Source organism: Parasteatoda tepidariorum, chromosome 9 (assembly GCF_982258835.1).
Source record: "Parasteatoda tepidariorum strain Cologne lab strain chromosome 9, Ptep-v5.0, whole genome shotgun sequence".
NCBI classification, from domain to species: Eukaryota; Metazoa; Arthropoda; class Arachnida; order Araneae; family Theridiidae; genus Parasteatoda; species Parasteatoda tepidariorum.
The window spans coordinates 63,003,146-63,012,707 of record NC_141763.1 but is presented as its reverse complement, the minus strand read 5'-3'; the positions used below and the strand labels follow the sequence as shown (position 1 = coordinate 63,012,707).

At 27.7% G+C, this 9,562-nt stretch overlaps 1 long non-coding RNA gene across 1 annotated transcript; it reads right to left on the bottom strand.

Moving 5' to 3' along the window:
* Positions 1 to 7,161: 7,161 nt before the first annotated feature.
* Positions 7,162 to 9,055, bottom strand: LOC122271296 (uncharacterized). The gene is made up of 2 exons (XR_006226303.2): positions 8,780 to 9,055; positions 7,162 to 7,367 (listed from the first exon to the last, which is right to left on the bottom strand). It is a non-coding gene; the product is annotated as an uncharacterized LOC122271296 (long non-coding RNA).
* Positions 9,056 to 9,562: the final 507 nt, after the last annotated feature.

Genomic DNA, 9,562 nt, shown 5'->3' with positions numbered 1-9,562 from the left:
CCCTAATCTCAGTACTTGCTTATGTTATGATGCTTAAAATAAATAAAACGTAACTTCAATGACCATATTTTGAATTCTTTTTTTCACAATGAAAAGAAAAAGCATTATTATATGCAATTAATTGTAGTTTAAACGGATAACAACAAACACAGACCTTATAATTTTGTCAAAGAAACAAGGCGTTGAGCAGATACTAACAAATTCAAAACTTTTTCCAGAGAAGACTCAAAGACCAGATAACTAAATGCATTGTTAAAGGACTTCCTATTGTTAGGTAGTAAGCTACTCTTACCAATCAATCTAAATTAAAACGTTTAAAATCTTATTTCTAAGAAATATCTATGAAATGCTCCTTCATTTGTTGGTTTACCCTATATCATCCTAATCTTAAAAGAAATTTCCGGAAGTGTATCGCAGAACTATTTTACCAACTATTTAATAAAATTTTAACATTTTAAAATTCTTATTCTTTTCCATTTTACGTTTATTATTTCTTCATTATTATACTAATAATTGTTTTAGAACTTTAATTTAGATTTTCTTTAATTTAGGTTTCCTTTTCAAATTATAGTCAAGTTTTTTTTAAAGAATTATTGTCTGCTAGCTAAGAATAAAACCTTGTTAAGAAATTAAAAACATTCAGCTGTTTAAAATTATTTAATTCAAAACAGCTGATTATTTACTTAGCATACTATTTTTTTGAAAAAAGAATATAAATTATTGATTGTCTTCTTTTTTTTTGTTTCTTGTGACTTCAACTTAGATTATCTAAAATAGTGTTGATGTTTTATAAGTCACTACAAAGTGGATAAGGATACCGAACATAAAAAGCTGTGGAATACGTAACCAATTTTTTTAGTGTCTTAAAATATCTCAATATCTTAAATGTCGTCCTACTATCTTAGTTGTGAAATTAAATTTTTAATTATCTGACCACGTGTGATTCACTAATTATTTCATTATATCTTTTACTCTTTATGATACCAAGTAGATTTTTTTTCTGATAATATACTAAACTATTTTGTTTAATTTTTTACTTTAGCATGATTTCCAAGATATTATTGTAGTATAATTTGTTATCAGGAAAATGCCTTATTTTGTTAATCAGGAAATACTAAAAATTGAATTTGTAAGGATTCCGAAGCTGTGCACACAATACACAATTTCCGACCTTATTTTAATAAAAAAAATTTAAAAAAAAAAACGTGGCAAGTAGGCTAACATACTTTTTACAGAAACTGTGAAAACTAATTTTTCCTATATTTCGTCAAAAGAGGATAAGAATGATATTGCTCCATGGGACCTACTCAATAATTTCGCTATTTCCAGAATGAAATCTGTTTGATCGAAACATATTATTCCTTGAAAATTACACGAGGGAAAAATTAACTTTTATTATTTATCTAAGCTTATTCCATTAATTTAATGATAGCGGTATTAAGGTTAAGGATATGCGTCGGAAGCTCCGTTTATTATTATACTATAAATGCATTAAATCATGTAGCTTGAATAATTTATTTTAAGTAAATTATTTAATAATTTTAAGCAAATAAGGGTGTAAAAATAAACTCGATCGAAATACTCCGAAAGTATACCCTGAAATATATGTAGAATAAACTTTGGAATCGATATATAAAAAATACCTTTTCAAACAACTTCGAGTAGGACGGAAACGCTAACTTGTTTAAAAAAGTTGTCCTTGTTACTATTTAATTTCGATTCCTGGTACTAGGGGACATTCCATTTTCACATTCGACTTTTGAAATTTCAATTGTAAACGGAATTTTTTTATGACCTTAAACTAAAATGTTAAGGCTTGCAGCAAAAAAAAAATTTTTTTTTACTGCATTAATTTTTTTACAAAGTAGTGAATTATTATTTTTTTCAATCTAAGAACCTATAACATATGTAAAACTTATTTTAATATCGAGTGAAATAATTTAATATGTTGTGTAACTAAATGGATAATCCCAAGAAACTGAATCGAAAATATAAAAACTTCATTGATTTAAAAAAATAATAGATGATAATAAAAATAGACATGTTTTGAGCGTCCAATAATAAAAGTCACAAGTTATCCAAGCCTGACGAGTCTTGAGAATGGGCGATTATATTTGAAAACTCGAAACATGTCGACTTTTACTTCCCTCTTCATATGTTTTGAAGCCAGTTGAGTTTTTATCGTCAATTATACTGTTTTACATTTGGGTCTTGATCATTATTTTGATAAGGATTTTACACTAGTTAAAGTAAACATATGCATTTTAATATTTTATCAGGATTCATACGGTCTTTAAAAATGTAAGAACATCAATATTGTAAAAGTTATATTTAACTTAAAAATTAACATTTTGACACCAGATATTTTGAGTTAATGAAATTAAATATTTTATCTCTTAAGTTTTTGTGCCCCCATTTCTGTATCTTAAGGATCTTACGAGCTCTGTTTAAAAAGAGATCATCAGATATATATAAGAAAGCAAAAATAACCAGTATAATAACCAGTAGTAGCAGTATTTGGTAGTAAATGTAGCTTATCGTAATTGAAGAATATGCTGTGTGACATTTTATGGTGAATTTGCGAACGTATAAATTTCAGAATGTATCGAAACATGAGGATGCTATTTGCTAATCATCTTTATCCAAAGGAAACGATGTAACCTAAATATCTAGTAGAATGAAGCGATTTTTTAAGCAATGAATCCTACAATTTGCAACATATTATTTCAATATCTTATTCTTAAACATAACATATTTCAATCCTTTTAAAATGCCACTAAACATTCAGCAATTCCTTGAGTTATAGAAAAAAGAAATATCGTAAATTATAGAAAGCCTTGTGAATGTGCATTAGAATTATTATACAATCTACATTTTATTTTTCAAGCACTTTTTTTTTCTTCAAATTTTCTTGCCTAGAAGACTCGATTAAAACTGTAAAAATGATTATCCCTAAAATTTTGTATATAGCTATAATAAGTTATGCTCATTTTATTTTAGTATAAAATCGTCGAATAAATATAGTAAAAACAGTGTAATCTAAACAATATCAGATAAAAAGTTCATGTATTTAGATTCTAAAAACTATCATAAATAATTTATAAATCGATTCAAATTTACTTTTCAAAGGAGATTAAAATAATATTTTTTTTGCTTTTTGGACAGAAATCCCCTAAAAAAATTGTTTATGGCCTGGAAACTTCGAGATATTTTCTATTAACAATAAATTAAGCCCCTCCGAGCAATCACTGAACATTATTTCAATTTTTTTACTATCAGAGTTTGGTTGCGTAGCAACCTAGTAAAATTAAGCACTCCTCTTTTGAATTAGTCAATGGGTTATCTTAAAATATTTATTTGCGCAGGCCACTTTTTTGGCGGTTTTCTGGACTATCGCCAAATATATAAACATTTATTGCGGCCCAATTTACCACCCAATTTTTTTAAAATTTTGTCTACCCCCACTAATTCAAGGGTCTAGATTCCAAATATGTAAAAAAAAATATATGTTTATTCAGAGAAAGTACGTTTTTGTGTCTGATTTCGTAACTTAATTAATAGTTAGCACTAATTAATTAACATATTTGAGGTCACCCCGAGGAACCATTAAGATTGACACTTAGTTCGTGAAAATCCGATCATTAGAACGAAAGTTATTCAGGGTGATTCGTTTTTTTTATTGCGGACTGTACATACATTGATACAATGCAAAACAAATAACCATTCAACAATTGTTATGCACAAGCATGATCGTGCGTAACACTCGTTGGAGTCGGAAGGAAGTTGCAGAATAAACAAACAAAAAATGGGTTAATGGGGGCATGGTCTCCTCTTAGATATAGATCATACTTGAAGTAAGGCAGTTGATTATTTCCAGTGATAATTTCCTACCTTCCGACTCCAATGAGTGTTACGTACGATCATGCACGTGTGTATTAAATTGTTGAATGGTTATTTGTTTTGTATTGTATGTATTTGAGTGAAATTTGGTATGTATGTACATACCAAATTTCACTCCAGTAGTTCAAGAGATAATCGACCAAGTATGTAAATTTTGTTAATTTCTCAAACCAGTGTAATTTAGATTTAACAAAAAATCTTCTTATATCAATTGGAAAATATTTATTAGAGCTGTTAAAATAAGAAAGTATCTGAAATTTGAGAGGGTTTAAAAACAATTTTCGTTCGAAAATTGTGTGCAGATAAAAAATGAAAGGTAAATCTGAGAAGCCCCATTTCGAATGGTTCCACATACACAGCACACTAAGCCCAGCGAAGAAGTAATTATGAGGGGTTCATTGGAACAAGTGTCAAACAGAAGATATTCCTAGGTAAGTCTTTGAATATAATTTATCTTCTGCTGCTAATGTGTCAGAATGCATGTCCTACATCTCATAACAATAAGTTTACTAATAAGAAGTTCCTAGCTTTTCTATAACGTATTTCGCATCACGAATGTTGTATATCGAACTAATGCAGAAGTTAGACATTACAATTGCAGACATGACACATATTTTTTTCATCTTCCTGAATTAAAATTTTATTACACGAAGAATCATCATGTTTAAACATCATAAAAAAATAATATTTAAATTTAAAGACTTGATCTTATGGATTTAATTGCAACAGGTGTCCTTCTGCAGGTTAGCATCAAGATTTTTTAACTGGTGTGTGTTGTCAAATCAAAATTAAAATTTCGTGTCTAAGACCTAGCCCCGTAAAGCAATATTAGATATTTGGACATGGTTTTTCCATTTGAAGGTGGGAAGGTTCAATTACATCTAGTATATGAACTACATCATCTCTCTCATCTGGTTGTTGAAATTCAGCAAATTGTGATTTAGTGTGTCTGTTAATTTTGGCATTTTTTTTTCAGTTTATGCATGACTATGTACATTCCTGTAAAAAAATTTTAATATTGGTCCATATAAATCGAGATGTTATTTCTTTCACCGTTGATTTGATTCCTCGATGTGCCATACCATGTATTTGCTCTAACACAGCATGGCGATAAATTTTAGGTACGTATGCTGTGATATTGGTGGTTGAAGCATCACACCATAAAAATTTTCCATTACTTACTTTTGAAATTTTAAAGAGGGGTTCTTAAGTAAACTTTGCTGCTCTGGACTATCAGCTTAAGATTCGGCTATAATTTAATGATCTGCTGCAGATATTTCTCCAATTCTAGATAACGAATCCACAACGATATTATTTTCACCTTTAACGTGTAGAATAGATGCGAAAAATTGAGAAACATCTAATATATATAATTCTCTTACGTGGCTCCCAAATTTTGGCTGTATTTCTTTTCCGCTGGTGGCAACAGTTTTTATTTTTAAAGAAGTACTTTGTACAACTAAATAAGATTCTTTTCACAACACTTAAATATTTACTTTATTTTCTTCATACAGAGAACAGTCGGCAAAGAATTCTGTTAGGTTAAAAAACATTTCTCTAAAAAAAGAATGAATTCTAAAAATAAAAATAAAAATAACTTAAAAAATATAAATGCTGTTGCCAGTCATAGAATTTTTTGAAAGTTAACTTAGCAACAAAAATCAAAATGACATAGAAGCGCATCTAGATCAAAATTATGATATCTGAGAGCTTGACGTAACAAATCCTTTAATTCTATAAGTGCTGTATCGCCAAATGCCCAGATTAACAATTATGTTTTTAAAGAAATTCTATAAAAAGTTTTAAATACAAAAACTTCTATCCAGCTACTTCTACAACTGCTTCTTGAAGAACTTGGCTCATCGATTAAAAATATTGTTTTAATTTTACAGACTAACTTTACTTCTACTAACATTATTGCTATGACCCTCTTTCATTACATTTTACAACTTCATGCTAAATTTGAGGACTTTAAGTTGTTTTGTGGTTGAATACTGACATTTAGAAATGTGTACATAAAAAAATAATATTTAGAGGTTATGAGTTGCCTCAGAAAAATTTGAATTGTTGACACTGAATTTAATAATGGAAACAATCGTTTTTGTGAAAAATTGAATTGTATTGCTGACATCAAAACTAAAAATATTGTGTTTCAACTTAACAATACTACCTTAATTTTACTGACAATTAGAACAAAATTAAGGTTAAAGGCCATATCACACTTAAGGAAATTCGTCCAACTCAACCTTCAACTCAACTTCAACTTTCTGTTCAACTACTACCTGAAACAGTTGAACTATGGTTGCCATGCGTTTGAAAAGAGTTGATCATTGATAAACGAGTGATTTCTTTCTTTTTAGGCGATTTAGCGCTTTATACATAGACGGATAAAAATTTTCATCGAAAGACTCAGCGCGTGTGGTAATTAAATTTAATTTAATCGACGGCAATGGATCCTTCCTCAGCAATTTCAAGTTTGATCATTTACAGTTTGGTAAAGAAAAAAAAAATAAGAGAAGGACACTTTGGAGTAAAGCATGACGCTTACGAAGACAGAGATTAGGCTGTTAGGAAAATTTATTGAGAGAACTGTTTGTTTTCATTTGTGTAATCTTTGACATAGAAGTTAAAAATATATAATTAGTTTTAATATTGGAAAAGTAAATTAGGAAGAAAAAAAATCACCATTTTGTTATAAATATATTCGTTGCATGCTGTATTAATTTCACTTATTATCATAAATTAAACACATAAGTAGCAATGGATTTTTATCTTTAGTTAATAAATATATTTTTAGATTATTCTTTACCTTTAGTCATATAGTACTTATTTTAAATTATTCAAATAAATTACCTTTAAGTTTTTCATATATTTAATAACATAATATAGCTTTTTGCAACTTACATTTACTATGTATATTTTACAACGGAGAAAACAAAATCTAATATAAGAGTAAAAATAAACAGTTATAACAAAATTTAGGAGTTTGATAATTTTTTGCACCAAATTAATGCAATTAATTTTTTTAATGTTGACTTTAAGTTCTTGAAAAATTATTAAAATAGTTTTTTAAGAGTTCGATAAGTATTATTATATATGTTTAGTGAAATACTCTAATTTGAAAAAAAATGTGCTATTTGTAGAAAATTAAAAGTTTATGTGAAACTGAATTTTAAAAAAAAGAAAGCTATTAAACGGCACTATTTTGTTAAAGGTTCAACATGAATAAACACAAACTATTCAAAAATTAGGAAAAACAAGAACTGATAAAAGTGAACAATTTATTCCAAAAGCAGTTTCGATTAATTTTTTATGAGCTCTTAAATGATATTTCCTGTGGTGGCGGGATGTTACATTCCAAATGTTCTCTTTTTTCTTCAAGAGTTCAATAAATGTGCTCTCCATTTCGATGCTCCATTTAAAAGTTTCTCCAACGGGAGCTTGTTCAAAATTTTGACTCATCTTTGCTGCAATACAAGTAAAAAAATTTATTAAGAAAGGTGAAGCAAATGTATTTAAGGCAACAGACAATAAGGAACAGTCATTAAAAATTACCAACCAATTAATTCTGTCAGCATATTGTTATGGTATGAGTAAGTTTTTTATTATCAGTAAAAACTGAAATAAATTTTTAATGGTTTTCCATGTTTTTATAATAAGATTAATAGAAAGTGAAATTAAAATTATGTATAATTACAAGGAGTATCAGTTACTTGTCCCATTTTTTCAAATATTTAACCTTAAGAAGAAGACTTCTTTTTTAGATAAATAATTTTAACTTTATCTTTAATTTCAAAAAATAAATTAATCTATTAAATTATGAAAAAAGCAGATATAAAAAGTACCTACATATTAGTATATTTAAAGTTAAACGTGTGTTAATATTTTTTTATTAAAAAAATTAAATTGAAAAAACCTGTTAGGTGCTTTAACGGGTAAAAAAAATATTTTCAACTTCCTTCATAATTTATTCAAAACCTGCTTATTAATAATATAAAGAATGCAACTGCATTTGAAAAATTGATCCTTACAGTCTATGTTATTTAAATTTCCATCTAATCTAATTTCATTAAATATTACTTTTTGAAAAAACCCTCTTTAAGTTTTTAATAGTAATACAAAATTACAGATACAAGTTTCTTCAACTTTATAAATATTAAAAACTTAATCATATAAAGCATGCAGATCTATTTGACAAACTTATGCTACACAATAAATTACATAAGACTAAATGTGAATCAATAAGTTTTAATAAAAACATTTTTTTTTAATAAAACCCACTTAGCGTCCCAAGTGGGTTTTTTCAAGGTGGGCCCACTTGTCAATAGAAAGTGCAAAGTAATTGGAAAAAAACAATTTTTTATTCCGCGAATACTGACAAATATACAGTTTAAAAATAAAATAATACAAAGAAATTAATTCTGTCAGCATATTGTTTAGGTATGAGTAAGTTTACTTTTTATAACGCAATTTTTTCCTTTGTAAAAAAATATTCAAAATCACTGAATTCAGTACCAACTCTAGAATAATTGCTGGTATAATCTTATCGGAACTGTAGAAAGAGCAAAGTAATTGTAAAAAAAAAAAACTATATTTGAATTTGGCGAATACTAATAAATATACAGTTACGTACGAAAAAGATTAAATGCAATTCATAAAATTTGTTTATCATTTAAAGTAATGTCAAAATATAAAACAAAACTACTTTTATGTACTTGCAAAATTTACTTCAGATTGGCGAATTTGGCGTAAAAAATCATACTTTTAATTCACGGTTAAAAACATAACACATTTATAACATAAACTTCTTTAATGGATAGAAACAGATTTATACTTCTTATAAAATAACTTTAAAATCAATACTCAATTAAAAACTCACCTGAATTAATATATAACAAATTAGATTCGCTGCTTTTTCACATAAACTTTGCCGCCATATTGTTTTGACTTGTGCTATCCCATAATCCCATGCGGTTGCTGCCACCTGATTGGTTGAATTGTGAAGTTGAATCAACTCTTTCGAAGAGATCTGAAAGAGTTGAACAGCAGTTGATCCAACTCGGATAAGTATAGCACACCTATGTTTTCGGACGGAGTTGTCTTCGGAGTTGAAGTTGAGGTTGAGTTGGACGAATTTCCTTAAGTGTGATATGGCCTTTAGAATTGCCTCGGAGAAATTTGAATTGTTAACAATGACTTAAACAAAAAGTTTTATTTTAACTGACAAATACTATATTATAATTTTAACTTTTTCTATGACTATACTCATTTTCTTACTCTTTTCTTTGTTTTTTATACATTTTATATTTTTGTGATAAAATAAAAAACTTATAATTGTTCTGCTTCTGAACAGTGATGAAAACACAAAATAATGGGCTTCATCAACAATCAAAAATATATACATTTATTTTACAAATTCCATATTATTAGGGTGGCGCCCTTCAGAGAATTAAAAATACAAAATTATCTTCATCGAAGCCGATGCTTTACATCCGACGTTCAGTGCTATTTCATATTGTTTTACAACACATGGCTTTAGCCCTCTGGTGGGAAAGACTTTAAAACAAAACTTACAACAGTTACTTTTCTCAACAACTGAAATTTAGAATAGTGTGATTAAACAAAATATGTGAACTGTTTGCAATTTCAAATTAATAATGAA